Here is a 24,204-nt window from a genome sequence, read left to right on the forward strand (position 1 = left end):
TTATTGCATTCATAAGGATCCCCACTGTTTAATGTGTTGCATAACTATTTTTGATCTGTTTTGTTCAACCTATGCTTATTATATCTGAAAATACCATCATGTATCACTATTTATCCATATGGCCTTATGACTATTGTAGCACTAGTCACATGACCACACTCTCTTTCGTCCACCTTGGAAGAGTTAATATCTAAACTTGATTTCTGGGTTTCCAGCCACTCACACATCTCTGATAGATTCTCTTTCTGAGCATTTCACTCATTAGGAACCTTTCACTGGAACATTATTACATCTTACAGGTATGTCTCTGAATGGATACATTTGTGGACCTCGAACCAATGGACGGCCCTTTACTATAATGTAGGGTAGGCAGACAAATATGTTAATAATTATCTTTTGCAATATCTTCTATCTTTTATTCTCTTAATCTAGAGTCCTCTCTCTATCTCTTTTGCTATAATCCCTTATGATTCATACAGTGCTGTCTTATTCAATGGAACTATACTAGAAGTTTGAATATAGTTATAGCAGTGCTTAAAAGCCAGTGGCTCCTGTGGTCTTCAGCCCTGTATTGTATTTCGTACACCAGCAAAGTGTAGTTCAAGTAGGAACTTTATACTGTTTTACACTTAAAAAAAAACAAAAACAGCAATAAAATATTTTATTTTTACTGAGCATTTAGGTGGCTTTAGAGGGGATCTAAAACAACATGTATCATTGCCTAATGGTAACAATTTGGGTGCAATCTACAAAAAAAAAGTGGTTTACACATTTGGGGGAAGTTACACTATAATTGGATATTTGGGGCAAAGAGGCTATTTGGAAGTGAAGAAATAACCAGTTTAGTGAATTACTCCTATCCGTCTTCTTAGCAGATTCTTGCAAATACCTATCATACTTGAGGTGATTGTAGCCATATGAATGCAATTGAAACAAAAACAACTAAGTACCGTTTGACCTTAGGAGAAGGGAGTACACCTCAAAACCTTGTCCTGAAAATGTGAATGTTAGTGCAAATTAAAAAAAAAATTACACAATCAGTACGTGGCTGTTGTTGTAATGACTAAAAATAGTGAAGCCAGTGGGAACTTAAAACCTTGGAAACATTAATGTTCTATCAGGCGAATCCAGCTCCAGAGCAATTGGCTGGGGCTGTGTACTTACATTTGAAAACAGTTAAAGACAGTCAGCATGGGCCATGATCTGATATATATTGACACCTTAATTCTGGATAAACAAAGGTCATTGTGGTTTATCTGTTATTTGCTATCTTTAGATATATAGACACTTTTTAGATTAAAAAGACAAAGGGTTTGATTTACTAAAAGAGCAGCAACTGTTCAGTTGGCAAGGCGAATGTTCATTTTGAATGTGTGTGATCACTTAATTTAGTAAATAGGGTGATGCTGTGTTCACTTTGAAAACCCAGTGATGGGCAAGGGAAATTATAGACAACAGAACAGAAACACAGCTTTACCCTATTCACTAAGCTAAATGAACATTTGTTTTGTTGTGCAAAAATAGATAAGCAAAGTGCATATTTCTTTATTTGAGCAACCCCAGTACTTCCAAAATATAGTATAGATTATAAGTATAGATTTGGTCTCAGAAATGTTTTTAGAAAGGTTGAAAATATTTGTTGTTTTGCCCTCTCCCTATTCTACTCTGCCTGTTCTACTCTTTCTTTCTCCCCTATTACTATTTTGGTTATGTTGTTAAGAGACATGCAGCTACCGAGTGTAGGACCTGCCCACTTTACTTCTAAGAGGTACCTCGGAATTGTTTGTTATTTGGACTATATGGACTTCAGAAACCTAATGATTCAGTGATCTATAGGCCCTCTGGGCACATATGAGGCTTGAGCAATGAATTCCCAAGCTCTAGCCTATTTACTTCTCACCTTACGGGGTACTCACTGTTAATGTGGTCTGTTACACCCCCAGATCTGTTCTGTTCACACATCAGATGTACATTGTACCAAGTAATGATACATGTTCTTTTATGTTTTGCATTGGTAGCATTATTTGTATGTTACCTCTCTGACTCTTCCTTATCAATATATAATTTGAACAAGAAAATATTTGTTGTTTGGTAAAAATAAGGAAGTAGCAATAAAAAAGCATGTCAATTTCAGTTAGTAGTACCTTACCTTATTACGTAAATTCCTCCGTTGCATTATAAATCTCCATCTATCAAATCGCAACTTTGGTGTTGTTTGGGATAAGAGAGTGAACATGGTTAGCTGTCTTAAAGTTGGCTTATGGAAAAAATGGAAAAAAAATTGTTTGTATTATGTAATGAAATACCTTCATATTTGTTAGTTCTCTAATTGATTGTAGAGCACACTGGACACATTCCCTTTAAATAGGTTTTAGATAATATGACTGATTACTATGTTAGTCAATTTCATCAAAGCTTTTGGATATTTGATCATTTCAAATACGCATAAGGTGTACACAAGGTGGGAAAGGTGTGTGTGTGGGCACTTTATAACTCCTTGAAACAATAATGCCCCATACACACGGTCGGACATTCCGACCACAAAATCCGTCAGATTATTTCTGACGGATTTTGGCCAAAACTTGTGTTGCATACACATGGTCGCACAAAGTTGTCAGAAAAGCTGATCGTTCAGAATGAGGTGACGTACAAAACATATAATGGGATTACGTAGAAGCCAGTAGCCAATAGCTTTCATCTCCAAATTTTTTCTGAGCATACGTAGCACTTTGTGCGTCGGAATTCTCTACACAAGATCGGAAAAAGTCAGATCGAATTTTGTTGTCGGAAAATTTTAGATACAGTTCTCAAACTTTTTCAGACTGAAAAAGTCCGATAGAGCCCACACACGATCGGATTATGTTGTCGCAATTTCCGTGTGTTTGGGGCATAAGGAGCCCCAATGTGAAATGGGATCATATGTCTCCACTCTCCTTCTGAAATCACTTTAGCATCAATGTAACTGTGGTACCACATTGTGAGAAACAGAGTTGTATGCACTTGCCCTACCCTGGTTTTTGATTTGCTGTTTGTGGCTACAAATCAGAAGCCAATGTGAAACTTTTGTTGCTCAACTCAAAATGCTATTGTTGAAGCAAATCTGTCACATATAAAGGACATTCTCTGTGTTGTAGAGTAAGCAGTCACTGAAAATATGAGGTTTTATTGTCTTTTTTTAAAAGCTGAACTTCAGGCAAACAGATAATTACACAGATGAAATGCATATAAGGCAATTGTTCTACTCACCAAAATGATTTTTACATCTGTCTATCCATTCCCGAGAGTTAAGGAAGCCATAGAAATTTCCTTTCCTTCAACCATGAGTTGAAGGAAATGGGGGAATTTCTCCTGCTGTGCTGTTTTCTTACAGCGGGATGTTTCCCCACCATCAGAATACAATGAACACTGCCAGTGGCTATAGCCACCAGCAGGGCTTTTTTCCAACTCCATTCCACCCCCCCGACTTTTACCCTCTGCTCCCCACTCACCACTGTCACTTGTAAACATAGAAGAGACAACATTCCTCTTGGCGGCTCTCACAGATACCTGCCTGCCCTGCACTCATGAGGGACACTGTGATCCCCATCTGTACCTAGGTGCACAGATGCTGATCAATGATCTCCCTGCAAGAGAGAGAGGTGGAGTTGCCTATACTGCTGGGAGGTACTATATTCTATTCTTTTGTGGGGGGAGATGAGGGCTGTGGAGGGAGATGTGTATTAAATGTGACATCCTGAGATATTTTTAGTCTACTACTGGATATGTGCCCTTTACTCCATATGGATGCTTCATAATTCATCTGTGAAGACATCTATTACTATAGACACCTATTGGCGGCTTCAGTGACTGTTTGGTGGGCCACAGATGGCCAGGACCTTATGAATATGCAGACAGAGTTGCAAACTGCTTTGTTTTTGTGATATGGCTGGTTTTCTACTCTTTTTTTACTTTCTTGTTCATTACAATATTTTGCCACACCTCTTGCAGAGCTAATTGACGTTGAAACACATTGGGTTTTATGTGACAAACTTTGCATTCCAAGTTCCTATGTAACAACTATGTATTACAGTGGTGGTGTACTGTATTTGTATGAAGAAGCAACAGCCGTTAAATGTTTTTTATAATCACAACATTTATTATTGGTTAATACAATAAAGATCAATGTGATTTTTTAACAGTTGGTGTATTTCTTCTATTAAAGTCCCAACCAATTGAGGATAACCTTTTATAACCTGTTGTTGACATAGCTGCTCACCCGTCTCTGACATTAAATATGTGACATTTTTTGACCATTTCTCCAGGCAAATTTTTTTTTCCAGATGTCCCCCACAAAATTCCAATGGGATTCAAATCAGGGTTTTGCCTAAGCAAGTCCATAACCATACATTTCTTCTTTTTGAGAATTTTTTTTTAAAGGTACTTAGTTTTCCAGTAAAGGACACATAATCATTGAACAGGGTATATATCATACTTTGATTTCTTGGTGCTTTGAATCATTATCATGTTGAAAGATCAATTTCCAGCTAATTTTCAACTATTTTTTGGCGGTTCTGTGCTGTTACTGGGAGTATAAGTGAGGGGCCTAATCTGGTGTGGCCAAAAGTTGGTGTGGACAATAAAGTTTTTTTTTTTACCTTGTATGGCTTGTGGTGTGCCATCTTTTCCCCAATTGTTTAGTCAATATAAGGCCTGGGGATACTTTGATGAGATAAACCAGCAACAATACCTCCCAGCAAGTGTCAGGTTCAGCAATGATAACCCTCAGCAATAACCCCCAGAAAGTGTCAGGGCCAGAAATGATAACTTCCAGCAATACCCCTAGAAAATATCAGGTCAAGCAATAACTTCAAGCCCATTAACAACCTCCAGCACAATGATAACTACTATAAACCACAATAATAAACTTCCAGCACTGCACAGTAATAACTACCGTCATGGAAAAGTAATAACCATCAGCACTGCACAATAATTGTCAGCACTGCATAATAATAATAACCACAAGCTCAGCATAATAATAAACCCCGGAATTGTGCAGTACTGTGGCAGGAAAAACAAATCAAATAATGCTTCTATAGTACTGTGACGAATACACCTAAAGTGAGCTATTGGTAGGGACAACGTCTTGGCTAGTACAACGTCTACCAACTGTTCACTTCAAATGTATTTTTAAAATGTTACCAGCAGCATTCATTTCTTTTTCCTTTTGCCACCACAGTCCACAGAGTATTTTAATATATTTTAAAACTGATTGTAGGCTGCAGCAGATTAGAAGAACAGCAGAACAAATTTTTTCACTACTTCAAGGTAGACCAAAGCAGCAAATCTCCCATTACGATAAAAAAAGCACAGCCGCAAGTTCTCACAACATGCTCACAGTGATAGAGCAGTGAGAGGTGAGCACTCTCTCCCAGATGTAGGCAGACTAACATCACAAGTTCAGCACACCAGAAATTGCTACTTCACTGTCTTCAGCTGGGCATATCAGTCCTCCTTGCCAAGCCCTGTAGCAGTCTGCGTTGGCTCGGCAGGTGCCGGCACTTTGGATAAATTGTCAGATGCCGAAGGGAGCCTATGTCACGGGACTAATCTGCAGATGGATCAAACGAATAAAAAAAGTCCCCCTCTCTACCATTGCTAGGGACAAAGCAGTCTGTGACTAAAAAATATATTTTTTAATGTTGCTGGACTCAGTGGGTTGTTGCATGTATAGTTTCCAATATTGGAATATAATTAGTACACATTGAAAGACCTAAGAAGAAAAATAAGGTGATCAAAGTGCATCTCCAGCCAGGTGTGTGGGAACATAGGTAAAACCATGGGTGTTGCTTTATAGGGTATAGCTTGAAGTTTTGCATCTCTGCCCCTTTTTTGTTATATTTCAGACAAGATATGGTCTGGCCTAAGTATTGGTGTTCAGTGGTGACTTACCTAATTACACGCTCCCAAACTGCTGCTCTGCTCTTTGTTCTACTGAAGCAGAAGCTATACTGTGACTGTTGGCAGTACACCACTTCACCACAAAGTGCGGCATAATTACAGTGTTGGGTACTGGCAGGGCTGAACTGGGACAAAAATGTGGCTCTGTACTTCATCATGACCAGCCCACTTTAATTTTGAGTGTCTCCTTCATCACTTCCCCTTACATCAGAGTGTCCTCCCTCTCCTCCCCCACCTACGTGTACTCACTGTTTTGAAGGGAGCCTCTCGTTCCTCTCTTCAGTCATGTGATAAGTGACAAGTGATGAGGGGAGAGAGGATGGAACATCTGCTAGCTTTCTATCTCCCTCTGCAGGCTGGAGGGAGCAGAAAGCCTAATGCTCTCTCCAGCAATTGATGGCAGCTGCTCCTCCTAACAGGAGTGAAATTGCGATCACTCACTGTCAGAGAGGAGCGGATCCAGGACTGCGCCTGACCGGCCCACTGAGCCATCGGCCCACCGGGAAACTCCCTGTAGTCCAGATGGCCAGCACATGCCTGGGTACTGGAGTGCAGATCATTTCAGCATTTCACACCTCACTGTCATTCTTTACAGTGTCCTTCACCCTATGGGGTTGATTTACTAAAACTGTAGAGTGCAAAATCTGGTGGAGCCGTGAATGGTAGCCAATCAGCTTATAACTTCAGCTTGTTGAATTAAGCTTTGACAATAAAACCTGAAAGCTGTTTGCTTTCTATCAGAGCTGCACCAGATTCTGCACTTTCCAGTTTTAGTAAATCAACCCCTATGGGACATCCTGCAATCCACAGAAACTGAGAGACTAAAATCTTGGAACTTTTCTGCAGGATTTGGAACACTTGGCAGCCATTCCGAACAGACCAACCCAATCTCTTCCAGAAAGCCCCTGCCGAGTGGCACAAGGGCTGTTGCAAACAGTTTTTTTTTTAATCTATCTCAGTTACAATTTCCAAAATTCTTCATACTTAATAAATGTTCATAACAATTAATATGCTCTTCAGTAAAGCATAATTTTTACTATGACTTTACCATACTACAGACCTCAGCCAGATGACTCAGAAAGTAGGCACTGTGGAGCAACAGGAATCAGGCAGCTGGAACTCTGTGTTATCAAGCCGAACTGTGACTGCATTTTAAACACATCCAGCTCCATGCTTTGGCATGACTTTACTGAGGAAAAAAGCGGTTGCTGTGAAGCAGCTGCTACGTACAGGCATCATTAACATGACTGCACATTGTGTGGCCATTCTCTATTTTCCTGTCAGCAGTGGCACCAGCGCAGGGCACAAATTTGTTGAAGGTTGATTGCAAAGCAGCAGCAAGTAGTATTTCTCATTGTCCTGGATACTGCATGATAACCTACAGGACATGGACACTGTGAGACAGTGTGCAAAATCCCAGGACTGTCCCACAGGATCCAGGGCATTTGTTAACTATGCCCTTGTTGTTAATGGGGGCGCTAGCAGAAGTTTTGGGTGTTCTGTAGCATACCCACACACCCCCAGGTCCTGCCACTGCAAGTTTTTTTTTCTTAATATCCATATCTTATTTTAATTTCACTGTCATCCAGTAAGTGCATACCTTCATATTTTGGTGCAAGTTTAAAGGGAACCTGTCGCTAAAAAGGGAATATTTGGATGTGCAGCAGTTCACTTATAAATTTAGCATATTTGTTAGTGTGTCAGCATGGAGTTTTAAAGTAGATCCAAAACGAATCAATTAAATCTCATATAATCTTGAAAATGTGAAAATTTGTAAAAAAAAAAATTCAATATTCTTTAAACAGCAATTTTATTAAGAAATACCTGTTAATCCTGGCATAAATGTCCATCTTCAGACTTTTTCTGTTATGGGGTGACAGGTCTTCATCCCTGTATCCCAACTGTTCTCCTGTTCCCATACCAACACTCATTGTTTTGCCAATGTCACCATCAGAAAGCCTACCGTGAACAATGACATGCAGCCACCACTGGACATAAAGTATCTACAAAGAGGCTGGAGAAAATCATCACCATTGGAATGCAAAAACCTGAAAAAAGGTAAAAAAAAATAAAAAAAAAAAAAAATAATATATATATATATATATATATATATATATATATATATATATATATATATATATATATATATATATATATATATATATATATATATATATTGAAAAACATGACAATTTTTTGTGATACACAATACTTTAGCAAACTCAATGTCACCCAATTACATCTACTTTAAATATAGGTTGTCAAACATGCTACTTCTCCACTGTTGATTATTTGGGAATATCAAAATTTGTATAAAAACTAAAATCTTACTGCTTTGATTTAGTGTGATTTTGCTTCATATGTCCAATTTGCATGAAAGTTATTAGAGAATTAACACTATTTAGCATATATATGAAAATGTATCTGTACATTATCATTAATATATTAACCACTTGAAGACCAGGCTTTTTCTAGCACCTTTTGTTTACTTTTCAGTTTAAATCAGTATTTTTTGCTAGAAAACTACTTATAACTCTCAAACATTATACATCTTTTTTTAGCAGAGGCCCTAGGGCAGTGATGGTGAACCTTGGCACCCCCAGATGTTTTGGAATTACATTTCCCATGATGCTCTACTACACTGCAGAGTGCATGAGCATCATGGGAAATGTAGTTCCAAAATATCTGGGGTGCCAAGGTTAGCCATCACTGCCCTAGGGAATAAAATGTCGATCGTTGCAAGTTTTTATGTCACACAGTATTTGCGCAGCAGTTTTGAAAAAAAAATAAATTTATTATACCCCAATGTAAAATGTAAAACATATTGTTGTGCAGAGTAAATAGATATCTAACATGTCATGCTTTAAAATTGCGCACGCCTGTTAAATGGCGATAAACAATGGTATTTAAAAATCTCCATGGGTGATGCTTTTAACATTTTTAAATGTTACCTGTTTGGAGTTACAGAGGAGGTCTAGCACTAGAATTACTGCTCTTTCTCTAAAATTTGCGGTGATACCTCACATGTGTGGTGCAAATACCATTTACATGTGTATTTATATATGACTTATGTATGCCTTTACTTCTGCGTGCGAGCACAGATTTATTAAACATTTTATTTTTACACTGTCCCTTTCATTTAATTTTTAAATCACTTTTATTCCTATTACAAGGAATGATAACATCCCTTGTAATATAAATAAGGATGTCAGGTCCTCAAATCTATTCTTTACCTTTAAGAGCAAAAGATCAAAAAAATAAATAAAAAAAAGATTGATCTTTTGCTTTAAAAAAAAAAAAAATTGTTTACTTCTACCCTTCATCAGAAATGATGTCATGAAGTTGCTCTGGTCCTCCAAGGCCATAGAGGCAAACACTCTTTGATTGCCTGTGTGACTAGCCAGCGGCACCGTCGGATCATTTCTTTGGCAAACCGGTGGAAACAGTAAGCCAGAGAGACACTGATGAGTGGCTCTTCTGAAAGCTTTCCAGCAGCTCATGAGCTGCTTGGAGTGCTTAATGAAAAAGCCAGTCACTGACTGTAAAAACGATACCAGGGTTATGGCTGATATCTTTATTCATAATCTCCCCCGGTAAACCACTTTAAAGCGGCAATGTATATATACTTATATATGCATATATGTGTGCACTTTGAAGATGTATATCTCGGTAACAGCAGCAGCTGCTACCTCAACCGATGTATCCATATCTTCAGGAGTTGGTCATGTTTACGATAATGGTGGTCTCTGTGGCGGATTCACTGTCTCCATACCATAGCAGGACGGAAGCGACGTCATAACGTCACTTCTGCCCATACGTCTTAAAGGGCCATTTTTTCAATGCAATTTTTTCAAATGACAATTTTTTTTTTTTTGCATTTTAGTCCAAATATGAGATCTGAAACTAACTGTGAAAAAATAAATCAAGTAAAATAAATAAGAATTTTTTTTTTTTTTTTAAATCCCCGTCCCGACGAGCTCGCGCACAGAAGCGAACACATATGAGAGTAGCGCCTGCATATGAAAATGGCTGTCAAACCACACATGTGAGGTATCGCCGCAATCGTTAGACCGAGAGCAATAATTCTAGCCCTAGACCTCCTCTGTAACTCAAAACATGCAACCTGTAGACAAATGTTGCGGGCACAATTTTGAAGCACGACATGTTGGGTATTAATTATCTTATTATCTTTCTTTATCTTATTATTATCTTATATCTTATTATCTTTCACAATATATTAAAAATTGGGCTAACTTTACTCTTTATTATTTTTTTATTCAAAAAAGTGAATTTTTTCCAAAAAAAGTGCACTTTTAAGACCACTGGGCAAATACGGTGTGAAAAAAAGTATTGCAATGACCGCCATTTTATTCTCTAGGGTGTTAGAAAAAAAAATATAATGTTTTGAAGTGCTAAGTAATTTTCTAGCAAACTTGTAAACACCAAAATCTCAAAAGCAGCAGAGGAATACCTTATCTGGTGCTCCCACCGGCTTCCTCTACACTGTACGACTGGTCCCAGAAAGCCGCTACTCTTGGCCAGCTATCCAGTTATAGTCTCTTCAACATCATTATGTAGAATACAGGACCAATGATCCTACATTGTGCATGAGGATGTTGAAGTCCTGCCACAGAACTGCAGAGGAGCACCAGCTTGTGGGGAGTAAAGAATAAGGTACGTTTTCCTATGACTATACGAGCCATTAAACTTTACTAAACAGGGTGCACATTATATTTATATTTTTCTTTTGACTGGAGTTCAGCTTTAAACAGTTCACTGTTTGTATAAATTTTCCTTTATGTTCTGTCCCCCCTGCCACTACAGGAAGTAAAGGAAAACCCAGAGACACAAATAGCAATACAAACAAATATTTGTTTAGTACAAAGTATCACTAGTACCTCTGTCAGGCTTTGACAACTGTTTGCATTTTACAGGGGATAATTTACCTCACCCCCTGTCCTTGTGACATCTGTATCCATACTACTAATACATGTTATTTGTGTTTGTGTTAAGGGGATATCTCAGCAACAGGGATGCAGAAATGAATTGATAAATGGCCATTATATAAGAAATGTCTGCAGTCGGACTATAAATTATTAATGTTTTCAGAGAGAAATCTACTAAAGGGGTACTTTTTTTTGCTGGCCCAATGCAGCTTTATTCCTTTCAAAAACCCAGTGAGTGTTCAGGGAAATACAAAAATAACCTAATTTCCCCCGAAGCTGCCTGCATGTGTAGAACAAGCTTGCTGGGTGAACATAAAAATGTGAAGACAAAAGTCTCATATTCATGATCACCTGTTGCTGGAAAAGTATATTGCTGGTAAAGCTTACAACATATTTCAAAGTCTTTAATCCAGACATACTGGTATTTACACTTGTTTAATAGCATTTAACATAAAAGATGTGGTATACATAGGTGTGCACTTAGGTAACATGATGAAAATGAAATAAGTACTTATCTTGAAACAACAATATCTCTCATATTTATTTGAAATTAATTATAAATGAGAAAAGTTTGCTAGCACAAATGCATTGTCTTGTATTTAAATCTTTATTGTACACATCTAGAACATAGAAGGGAAAGTGTATGGAATGTAAAAAAATTTGAGAACTGGAAAGCTGGGCATTTATCTATAGATCAGGGGACTTTCTGAATAGCTTAACCATATTAACAAATACTTATAGTCAGTATAGATATGGAGACTTAGGCTGGTTTCACATGGGTGTTCTCCGTAGTCCAGATCTGCCTGCTCAGAAAGGGATCTCTCTGCTGAGCAGGCGGATGACAGGTCCATGTCTGCAAGCATACATATTCGCTAACACACCATGGATCGACAATGTTCGTCCAAAACGTTTTAATGAAAAATATCACATCACAAAGGAAGGTGCAACGTTTTAGAGCTGCGCAGGCCCCCTTCGTCAGGCATGTGATCACATGCCTGACGAATGGGTCCTGCGCACCTCCGAAACGATGCACCTTCCTTTGTGATGTGATCTTTTTCATTAAAACTTTTTGCATGAAAATTGGGAATCCATGGTGTGCTGGCGAATATGTATGCTTGTTTGATGTTTTCAGGACCCAACTGGTAATCGCTGCAGCACCCACCATTTTATGAGCCATATATTCCAAGAACGTGTGCGATAGGAATATTGATCAGGTCCATGTCTTCTTCGCTATGCAGAGCGGACACGAACACAGGTCCGCTGTTCTCTATGGGCTTGTCAGATGGAAATGGACGGCCTTTCCATCTGACTATCATCAGCTGTTTTTGGAGAAGAGGATCGTATCGAATGCCGGCAGGTGTCAGCGCAACACATGTCCGCTGACATCCACCGCTCCATAGAGAGCTATGGATAGTCCGATCAGGGCCGCCTTAAAAACCAAAAGGTGGACCTGATCAGACAGCCCTTGTGAAGCCAGTCTTAGAGCCCCACTCATTTTGTTCATGGTCTGTTTTTTTTTTCCCCATAAGACTCTAGCTACAAAATGTACCCTGTCTCAGCTGCTGTCCCCCACAGTACCTTTTTCAACTCTGGCTGCCCTCAATGTTCTGGATTAACTGGGATTCTGAATTTCTGGGGAGCTGAGGAGTTCTTGTGAGTACAGGGTGTCATGAATCTACCCCTTGAGGGCGCCTCACCATGGCAGAGAGGGGCAATGTTATCATCATGTCAGTACCACTTTATGCATCATTGAGGACTGTCCACTGCTGGGAGATGATCCAAAGAGGCATGGAGCCCTGTACATCATAAATACCTCTGGAAAAGATAAGTATAACCTTAAAGACTGGAATAATTCTCCCCTTAATAACCAGGCCATTTTTTGCAATACTGCACTGCGTCACTTTAACTGACAATTGTGCGGCCGTATGCTGTACCCAAACAAAATTTACGTCTTTTTTTCACCCCACAAATAGAGCTTTCTTTTGGTGGTATTTGATCACCTCTGCAGTTTTTATTTTATAAACAAAAAAAGACAGACAATTTGGAAAAAAAAATATATATATTTTACTTTTTGCTATAATAAATATCCCAAAAATGTAATTAAAAAAAATTCTTCATTAGTTTATGCCAATATGTATACTTTTAAAAAAATCACAATAAGCGCAAAAGTTATAGCGTCTACAAAATAGGGAATTGATTTATGGCATTTTTATTATTATTATTTTAGCTTTACCCATAATGGTGGTGAGCTGCGATTTTTAGCAGAACTGCGACATTGCGGTGGACAGATCAGGCACTTTTGAAATTTTTTTGGGACCATTGACATTCATACAGCTATCAGGGCTAAAAATAGCCACTGATTACTGTATAAATGTCACTGGCAGGGAAGGGGTTAACACTAAGTGGGGATTAGGGATGAGCCGAACATCCCCCGGTTCGAACACGAAGCTCATCCCTAGTGGGGATCAAGGTGTTAAGTGTTCCCTAGGGAGGTGTTTCTAACTGTGGAGGCAGTGTACTGACAGAACACAGAGAGTGAGCTCTGTTCCTGATTACTAGGAACAGCAGATCTCTCTCTACTTCTCTGACAGAATGGGGATCTGTCTGTTTACAGGAGCGATCACGGGTTGCCGGCAGACTATGCATCGGCTCTGATGTCGCGCAACGCACGCGTGCCCCCTATACCCCTTAACCTATACCCCAACTGCACAGCTAGGGCGTTTCGCACAGGCGAGCCAACCTGCCCCCATATAACGATGACGGCTGGTCGGCAAGTAGTTTAAAAAACATAAAACAAACATGCAGTGACCTTTAGGCCTCATGCACACTGGAGGTCTTTGCAGATGCTTCAAGGGGTGTCAGAAATGTTTTCCGGCCTAAACTCCCCTGCATGTTAGCCTACGTGTTCATGCACACCTAGGCTTTTAGCAGCATTTAGTAGCAGGGGCTTATAGAGACAGAAAAAGAAAACATTGCCAGTGCAACCAGGAGCAGCAGAGTTTTGGCAGACAAAATATGGACACACATGTAAATGTATGTTAACTGTAGGCATGTTTAGCGCTTGACTTTTAATTCATTTCAATGGCCAGAATAAATTATTCTGGCCAATGAAATTAATTGTCACCCAATTAACACACTTTTACAAGCATCAGACATTTTTTTCTACCAAAGTGCTGCTGACAGGAAGAAAAGCTTCTAGGAGAGTTTGTAAAACGTCCTGCATGCATAAGGCCATAGATGGGGTGGGGAAGCCAGGTGTCTAGAACAAACGCATAATATTCAACATACACACATCAGGCACAGTCGAAATCCATGTATAGGTGAACTATAACCATAACCAATATTTCTAACTATTGCAATGCCTTAAGATATACAGTATTCACCACAAAGCAATAAAACATGATATTAACTTTATTGAGAAGCAAAATAATATTTTGACTGTATAAAAATTAACTTGTTGCAAAATTCATTTATAGTATGGTGGTGGCCAATCTTGATCAGCCTGAAGCATGGGAAGATGCTGCTTGTAAGAACGAAATATCAGGTATAAAGTTATAGACAAATATATGATGAAATAATTAAAAATTACAATTACACGTGTGTTAGAAAATGTTAGAAAATTTTCAGAAACGTGTAAAAACACTTGTGAATCATATATAAAATTCGAATGAATTCGTTATGCATTTAAGGGCTGTTTGCAAAGCTTTTATAACACCTCAAAGCTTCCTCAAACTTTATGAGTATTTAAGGCATACTTGGGGCATGTTTTTTGAGCACTTTGATACAGAGAAACCATAGTAATAGGAGAAGAAACCAAAGCCAACTAATGTATATGACTAGAGAAACAGAAAAATATGACATTATTGAAATGTAGTTGGGGGCTGTGGTTATGCACAAACCTAGCAACAGTTAATTCAATTAACTAAAAAAAAGACTGGCTTATCTTCAGTTAAAAAGTTGTTTTGAGCTAATTATTAACAAATAAGTTAAACAGCACAACTATTACTACTGCAACTAAATGTGTTACTTTGGGCAAAAGAGACTTTGAAAAAGGCATTGAAAAAAAATTTCATATCTTTAAGGGAAACCTATCATTGAAAATTATATTTGGCCTGCACCGTAGCTCATCCATGGATGCTAGTTCTGAATTTCGGCTCAAAATTCTAGCTGTTTGGTTGTCATTAGTGATTAGCCAAACTGTCCTAGGCTCGACAGGGGTTCATCGAACTTCAAGATGCCAAATCTGAACCCCATTGGAATCAATGGGAGCTAAATATGTCAAATTTAAAAATTAAAAATGCCCAGTTTCTGGGCTAATAAGAAAGGGGATGTTAAAATAGCATGGGGGGGGGGGGGGGGGGTTAGGCACTGGCCTTGGGAATATGTACCAATTAAAACATTTTTTACAAAAATTCCAATGTGACCGAGAGCAGTGATTCCTTTACAAAGGAAAACAAAGTTTTAAATTGCAAACCGATGACATCTTCCTTTCACTTCTTTTCTACAGAAAAAATGTCACACAGGCCCCAAAGGCTCCCCAAAATACATGGCAGGCCCCTAAGGGACCCTTTAAGTCTGGTATGGATTTTAGGGGGGACTAAATAAAAATGCATGAGGTCCCCATAAAAAAATCCATACCAAACCCTTTATCTGAGCATGCAGTCTGACTGACCAGGAAAGGGGGGGTTGAGCAAGTTCTCCCTCCTAAACTATACCATGTCTTCAACTTGGGGGGCCTTGCCAAAGGGGACTCTCCCTGCCAAAGAACCTTGTCCCATGCTGATGAGTGCAAAGGCCTCTTCTTTACTCTTGCCAGTGCTTGTGGGGGGTCTGCAGGCAGGGGGCTTATTGGAATTGGTAAGCCCCTTTTAATATTAAAGAGGCTCCCAGAGATATCCCCCTACTACATAGTACCCCTTCTGATTCACAAAAAAATCACCTAGAAATAAAGACACCCAAACATTTGAAAAGTCCTTTATAAAATAAACAAAAAGGTATTCCTGTGCTTGGTGTATCAACATACAGGACAGCAGCGCACAAAAACTTCTGAATACAGGATCAACAAAAATTGAAAACAAAAAAAATGGTGTGCTATCCCTTTAAGTATATAAACCACTGATACAACAGATAACAATACATTGTGTCAAAATAAGTGAACATAGAATAAGCAATCGGTGCTCAATAAACATAGTCAAAAAAATATATAAAATGCAAGTGCAAGTCCATGTAACAAATGAAAACTAAAACCAAATCGCTTTTGTACGACAAAATGGCAGACTCCGCAGCCTTGTAAACTTCAAGGAATTTTATCAAAACAGCGCTCAAGCCTCTTACCAGCTACATGGGATCTCTAGGTTGTCCCCTGGCTTTACTGGCCAGGAAATGGTGGATCTAAAACCGGAAGTGACGAAATCATTGTTGCTTCTGGTTTCATTGTTGGCATGTGAGATCAAGGCATGTTTTTGCCTTTCTCACCAGAACAAGAGCTCATAGTAAATCATCCAATAGGGATACCGGCAGGGGCGAAACTGGGGGGGCACCTGCCCCAGGCACTGCCTTGGGAGGGGAGCTGCAGCTGACAAGAGTAATGATAGTGGCATCACTGCTGTCAGCTCAGCTCTGGGAGCGAGGAGGAGAGAGTCGGGAGGAAATGCGGGCTGCCCGACTCTGCATTGCTTAGCTGTCAACAGTCCCCCTTGTTTTGTCTCTGGATATTTTCAGGTCCGGCTCCATCAGGAACAGAGTGTGCCTCCCTTACTGAAATGTAGCTCTGTTACAGCTGACAACCTCTTTTCCTTTCCTCCCTCTTTGCCTCCATGCTTCCAGAGAGAGCTCTGCACAGAGGACACAGCTGCTGGGGAGAGGGGTGGGGGCATCTTTCTGTGTCAGAGAGAGAGAGAGGGGGGCACAAGACTGCAGGGAAGGAAGAAGTGAGTGAGTGGCTGCTGTCTGAATGCAGTGCTGAAGAATCTAGTGTGGCCACAGAAATTTCTGCTGATTTTATTTTATTTTTTGTGAACATTTAAGTGTTTGTATATGTTATTGCAATGATAAAACTTGCAATTATTCCTGCTTATACTGTAAGTGCTAATAGGACATTAGGATTTCTTGTTGGAGATGTTATACTGTCATGATGTGTTTGGAGATGTGAAAAGTTGGTAAAGTGAACATATGCACTGTGAATGTCCATCAATATTTATTTATTGGTAATATGAACATGTGAATATTTATTTGGGTTTATTATAGTTTATATTACAAGTAATACAAAAATTAGTTAATGAAAACTCAGAATAATTTTAGTATTAAAACAGCGCTCTACAATAATGTCCAAAAGATAATAACCAAATAAAGTATAAAATGAAAAAGTCCTTATTGTGCAGAAAAGGTGACTGTAGTGATTTATTCAACGTTGCAAGGTGATAACGGTGGTAGTTTCAAAGTGCTGTTAGTATCACTTCCACCAGGTAATGGCAGGATTTCACCGTGTGTAGTACATCCCCCTTAGGGGGTTAAACTCACCAGACAAAGTTGAGCAAAAAGTCTTAAGGAGGTATTCCCTCTCTAGGTATCCATACGTCATCCACTAGGGTCCAGCTTTCAATAGTTTTCCATAAATGTCATAAAACAAAGCAGAATTTGCACATAGCGTAATTCCGTTTATTTTAAAATAAATTGCACAAGCTAGTAAGTAACCCCATATAATAATCTGCGTACATTGTTACAAATAGAAAACAGCATTTAAAAGTAGTGTGTTCACCGTGTCCCCCAACGCCAGGGTCATCAGCATGTGTTCCTCTGCAGACACAATGGGTGACTTCCTGGATCCTGGTTAGCGGTGGAACGCACTCGTCACTTCCGGGAATGTCGTGTAGGCCACACCCTAACGCGTTTCGTCACCTCCGACTTCAACAGAGGGCGTGGCTACACGACAAAGGAGGCAAGCTTATATCACCCCATCCACCACCGCGGGAACCAATCACACGCTGCCTAGCACCCACGTCACCGCACGCAGCCCTGGCAACCAGATGCGATCAATGCTCCACAGCGCGGAGGGGCAGAGCGAAGATCGCGTCTGGTTGCCAGGGCTGCGTGCGGTGACGTGGGTGCTAGGCAGCGTGTGATTGGTTCCCGTGGCCTACACGACGTTCCCGGAAGTGACGAGTGCGTTCCACCACTAACCAGGATCCAGGAAGTCACCCATTGTGTCTGCAGAGGAACACATGCTGATGACCCTGGCGTTGGGGACACGGTGAACACACTACTTTTAAATGCTGTTTTTTATTTGTAACAATGTACGCAGATTATTATATGGGGTTACTTACTAGCTTGTGCAATTTATTTTAAAATAAACGGAATTACGCTATGTGCAAATTCTGCTTTGTTTTATGACATTTATGGAAAACTATTGAAAGCTGGACCCTAGTGGATAACTTATGGATACCTAGAGAGGGAATACCTCCTTAAGGCTTTTTGCTCAACTTTGTCTGGTGAGTTTAACCCCCTAAGGGGGATGTACTACACATGGTGAAATCCTGCCATTACCTGGTGAAAGTGATACTAACAGCACTTTGAAACTACCACCGTTATCACCTTGCAACGTTGAATAAATCACTACAGTCACCTTTTCTGCACAATAAGGACTTTTTCATTTTATACTTTATTTGGTTATTATCTTTTGGACATTATTGTAGAGCGCTGTTTTAATACTAAAATTATTCTGAGTTTTCATTAACTAATTTTTGAATTACTTGTAATATAATTACTATACTTCAAAACGGCCGCTAAAAGTTTGGACCTGTTTGGTATTTCTGTAATATCTTGACAGATCACATACATCTGTGGTATATACATATATATATATATATTTGGATTTCTGGTTCCCTGCATCCGGCGCTGAGCGGTGTATTATAGGCCATTTCTGAACACACCTTGTTTTCAATTTTGTTATTATAGTTTATAATAGCTATAATAATGAATCACAACATACACATGTTTACAGTACCATGAAATAAATATAAAAGCACATTCATAGTGCATATGGTCACTTTAGCAACTTTCCACATCTTCATGCACATTATGATAGAATTTATTATATCCCTTCAAGTGTAGGTGTGGGTTGCCACCATCCCTAATATAAACCCTTAACTTTTTGTGGGATTTTGTCGGCAACCATATAAACACATAGAAACTTAATTTAAAAAGTACAATTATAGATTTCTTTATTCATTTTACATCATAAAATATTCACCACTTAAATCTGTGGCATATTAAAAACAGTAATTCTTTACAAAACAGAGGGTCTACATATACAGGAATATACATGTCAGATGGTGGTGTGACCAATTGTTGTCCCCTAGCTGGGATTTTAATCCCACAGTGAGCTTCAGCTGGAGCTCCAATGCGTTTCGAGCATAAGTCAAAACAGTTCTTCATCAGGGAAGTACCACAATCATATCTGACTGTTAGACCACTTATGATCCTCAGAGGCAACCAGCAAAGGAACCCATTCTTGGCTTCGCTAAATGTGTGTGTAGTGTCGGTACTCCTAACGAGTACGCGCTATATGTTAAATTTAGTTTTTGTCCAAAACTGTAATAAGTTTTGGAGCTAATTGTGCTAAATTGTACTTTGGTATCAGTTTGGCTGGGCTGTATAGAAGTTCTGCCTGGTCATAGGTGGGGTTGTACACCTGTGGGAGGCTATAGAACACAGGCTGGTTGGACGCATTGGATACCAATCTCTATCTCGGAACCAATCAGTGGGAGTTTGTCTCACTGCATAATCCGGGAAGGGGTACTTAAGGTGCCGAAGCCACGTGGTTCGGGGTTCCGGTCCAGAAGTTGTTGCTGACTTTGTGGTCCTGGTCCTCCTGACCAGCCCCCAGGGGCCCTCATGGCCTGGGGTGTGGATCCATCCGTTTCCGAGCCTCAGAACTGGCTAGTTCGAGGCGCAGTAACTGGAAGGAGGATTCTAAGGTGTTATCCTTTGCTGGATGTCTCTGAGGATTATAAGTGGTCTAACAGTCAGATACGATTGTGGTACTTCCCTGATGAAGAGCTGTTTTAACTTATGCTCGAAATGCATTGGAAGCTCCAGTTGAAGCTCACTGAGGGGATAAAATCCCAACTAGTGGATAACAACTGGTTGTATCACCATCTGACATGTATATTCCTGTATATGTAAACCCTCTGTTATCTTTTGTAAAGAATTACTGTTTTTAATATGCCACAGATTTAGGTGGTGAATACGTTATGATGTAAAATGAATAATGAAATATATTTGTACATTTAAAATTAAGTGTCTGTGTTTATATGGTTGCCAACAAAATCCCCAAAAAGGTCTAAAAATTCAATACATAAGCATTATCATGATATCTCCAATAGCAACCTAATGTTCTAATGACAATAATAATAGATACGTGCAGTAGCATGCCCCGAATCCCTGGAAATTGCTCCAGGTCCCTGGTACTTCAGTCACCAACACCACAGCAGCATCTCACTCTGATTTCCATTGATTCCCCCCCCCCCCATTCCCTTCTATTCATGTGTAGATTTACCCCTCAGTAGAAGATCTGAATCATTCTGCAGTCCCTTAGTGGTAACCTGATCTAGACCCAAGCTCACTGACATAGAGTGGCTTAAAGTTGCCTTTATTAACCACTTCATTTCTAGAGCATTTTTTTTTTTAATTTTTCACATTTATATTAAAGACTGCATTTTTGCTATAAAGTTACTTTAAACCCCCAGACCATTATATATACTGAAAGCAGGGGCCCTATAGAATAAAAAGATGTTAGTTGAAAATTTTAACATTGCACAATATTTGCACAACTGTTTATTCATTTTATATTTTCAGGAAAAAAACATTAAAATACATTTTATTGCATACAAACACAATTTAGTAGTGTAGCGTAAAAAGATATGAAATGCGTCAGTCCTCAAAAATGGTGGTGCCCATTAAATGGCAAAAAGAGTACTTATTCAAAATTATCAAGAGGCAAAGCCTTTATAACTTATCAGTTTAGAGTAAACCATAAATGATGGCTGTAGAATTATTGCTCTCACTCTGTTGTTCATGTCGTGTTTGCAGTTTACATAAATATGCACACCCTGGCCTCGTATTTGCATTTGCGAGTTTCCCCAGGATGACAGAGCTGCTTTTACCTTTTTAAAACTATTTTTAATTTTGTTTTATAATTATATACTTTACATTTTTTTTTTTATTAAAATTTTTTGCACACATCAAAAAAAAATGTGAGTACTGGCCAGGTGACAGGTACTCTTTATGTAAACATTAGGGGGCGGTTAGACCCTTAATGTCTTCTGTGCCCTTTGCTTCATCCAACTGAGCTTGAAGAACTCTACATCTGGCTTTCTAGACAGCTTTTGACAGCTCTGAACTGACAGTGCTTATAGCTGAGCACTTCTAGCTCACATTACTGCAGAAGAGATAGGGGAATGGATGTTCCCTGATCTCCTCCTGCTCACCATCCTGACGTTAACTGTTGTAGTCTTGGGTTCCTGTGAGAAGTTGGAGGGCCTGAAAATCACTGGGAGCTGGTGTCAGGAGGGGGTTAGCGTTTGCCAGTCAGGTAAATGTGAGATGGGGGTTCCACAGCCTCCCAGATCACTTTTTACATAAAAATGTAGAAGCTGCGAATAAAAACAAAACAGGCACATCCAGAGGAAAACTAGTTAAAGAAAAAATAACATCTCTGCAGAAAAATGTTTGCTAAGACAACATGGCAACACCAAAACAACAATCTTATGAAATATTCCACTTGCTCCTGGAAGATTAATCATAGTCTGCGGGCATTGAGGCCTCTGGACCCTCTTTTTCAAGGATATTTATAATCCGAAATGGGAGTGCTCCTAAAGTACTCCTTAAGTACTGAGCAGTCTCTCTTGGAGGCCGCAAGGGCTTCAGGTAACCAGCAAGAAAGATATCTAAGAACAAACAGTAAAGTCAGTAAAAATTCTGGTGACCAAAAGGCTTCTTACAACAAGTGTAGGTCAAGGTCTATCTCCAGGAGGCCAGGTGCAGGGCCTCTCTCTTAAGCCAAAGCCAGCTGTATTTGCAGGCTTCTTCCACTCTGGAGCTCTAATACCGCGTACACACGACTTTCTGGCAGACTAGGTCCGACGGAGTCAGTCCGTCGGACAAAATCCGATCGTGTGTGGGCTAATCTGATCGTTTTTCATTTTAAAAATCCGATGGACCTAGAAATAGAACATGTTTCACATCTGTTCGACAGACTCAATTCCTATCGGGAAAACCGTTCGTCTGTATGCTGGTCCAACGGGCCAAATACGGCACAAGGGAAGCTATTGGCTACTGGCTATTGAACTTCCTTTTTTAGTCCCGTCTTACGTCATCATGTTATAATGAACGGACTTTTGAACAGACTTAGTCTGTTCATGTGTGGCCAAGTCCGTTCGTTCGGAAGTCCGTTGGAGCTCTGCTGAAAAGTCAGTTGGGAAGATCGTCGGACCTAGTCTGCCGGAAAGTCCGGTCGTGTGTACGCAGCATTAGTCTTCTTTGCAGCACACAGCTTATTGTGTCTCTTTTATAGCTAGAGTCAGTACTTGTCCCTGCAGCTCAGGCTTCAAAACAACAGCGCTGGTATTCCAGCTCAGTAGCACAGCACAGTTAAGTTCTCCCTCTGCAGTTCTGTCAACAGATCAGTTTTCTCTTTATCTGGGCTTTAAGCAGCTCAGCATCCAGCAGTCTCCCCAGCACCACGCACGTCTGCAGCCTTATGGAGTTCCTCTATCTCCAGCACAAATTCTCTCTCTCTGTGTCTGGTGGTCAAGGGTTATTCCAGCCTGCGGGCAACTAGAGTCCTCTTCTTTCTGCTGCTCTGTTGTACAGTTCTATTCAGCTGCAGAAGAACCTGACAGGGGTTCTAACCCCTCACCATTCTATTCAAAACTGAAAGAAAACTTTAAAGATAAACTCTAAGTATCTAAAGATAATTATCCATGCAAAATATTTATTATGATTTTAAAATAATTACATCTAAATTCTAGTAAGATATTAAGCTGCATAATAAGGATATTATTCATCTTATTCATCCCAAGGAGTTGACGTGCTGACGTCACTGAGTACCAGTGTTGGGAGGAGTTGATGTGCTGACGTCACCACGTACCAGTGTTCGAGTGGACGGGTGTCCACGTTTTAGCCAGCCAGCTATTTTTGCTGTTACTAATTTCAACACTGTAAGTGTACTTTTAACCTTTTAATAAACGTTGTTTCTAAGGAATTATGCTATGTTGAGGTTTTCTCTTTTGGGTTCCATATGAATATCGTATTTGAGTTCCTGGATTAAGATGGCACTTTGGATTATTAGGAATCATTCCCCATGTGATGGTTTAGCCTGGCTCCAGGATACAGGTCCAGATTGCTGATATCTGGTGCAGTTTGGGATAAAGGCCCTGACCGTGATATAGGTCACAAGCTGGTTGAGCTTGCTATTTGGTAAGCTTGTATTTCACATGATGGTCACAGTTTTGGTTGCGGTGGTGGTTCTGTCACGGAATCAACGATAATCCAATCCATTATTTTTGAACACTGTTTTATGAACTTGGACTGTGTCACGGTGGAAGGATTTAATCTTTTCTTTTCAATCTAAGATTTCTTATCTACATGTTTTTGTCACGTTTAATAAATTCATTGGTTTTCCTTTATATTTTTATGTATTAATTAACACTCATTTACAATTTCATATTATTGGGCTTGATTATTTGCTGGTATATATTTTTATATATATATTTTTTATTTTTAGCGCTGCTACATTTTTCTTCTATTTGCTATTGTGTGTGGGTATCTCACTTTTAGTAGCTGCTTTTTTATTACATTTTGATTTCACACAGCGTGGTATTTCACCTCTCTTAGTGTAAATTTGCTGTCTCCTCAAAAAAATGCAACACACAGCCATTAATGTACACCATTGGAAACAAAAGGGAGTACACCCCTAAATGAAAATGTCCAAATTAGGCCCAATTAGCCATTCTCCCTCCCCGGTGTCATGTGACTCATTAGTGTTACAAGGTCTCATGTGTGAATGGGGAGCAGGTGTGTTAAATTTGGTGTTATCGCTCTCCCTCTCTCATACTGGTCACTGGAAGTGCAACATGGCACCTCATGGCAAAGAACTCTTTGAGGATCTGAAAAAAAATAATTGTTGCTCTAGATAAAGATGGCCTAGGTTATAAGAAGATTGTCAAGACCCTGAAACTGAGCTGCCTTACGGTGGCCAAGACCATACATAACAGGAGAGGCTCCACTCAGAACAGGTCTCCCCATGGTCGAACAAAGAAGT

General features: G+C 39.5%; 1 long non-coding RNA gene across 3 annotated transcripts in view; it reads left to right on the forward strand.

Annotated features, from left to right (window-relative positions):
* LOC143983410 (uncharacterized) overlaps positions 1-24,204 on the forward strand; it is a 99,647-nt gene that overhangs the window by 7,706 nt on the left and 67,737 nt on the right. For 2 of the 3 annotated variants that reach the window (XR_013274605.1, XR_013274607.1), the window contains exons 2-3: positions 7,892-7,995; positions 14,360-14,427. This is a non-coding gene — a long non-coding RNA (uncharacterized LOC143983410). Of the gene's footprint in view, positions 1-7,891; positions 7,996-14,359; positions 14,428-22,963; positions 23,585-24,204 lie in introns of those variants that run through there. The other variant, XR_013274606.1, reaches the window with a different exon arrangement.

This window comes from Lithobates pipiens, unplaced genomic scaffold (assembly GCF_037356315.1).
Source record: "Lithobates pipiens isolate NorthernLeopardFrog02 unplaced genomic scaffold, aLitPip1_a1.2 Scaffold_16, whole genome shotgun sequence".
NCBI lineage: Eukaryota > Metazoa > Chordata > Amphibia > Anura > Ranidae > Lithobates > Lithobates pipiens.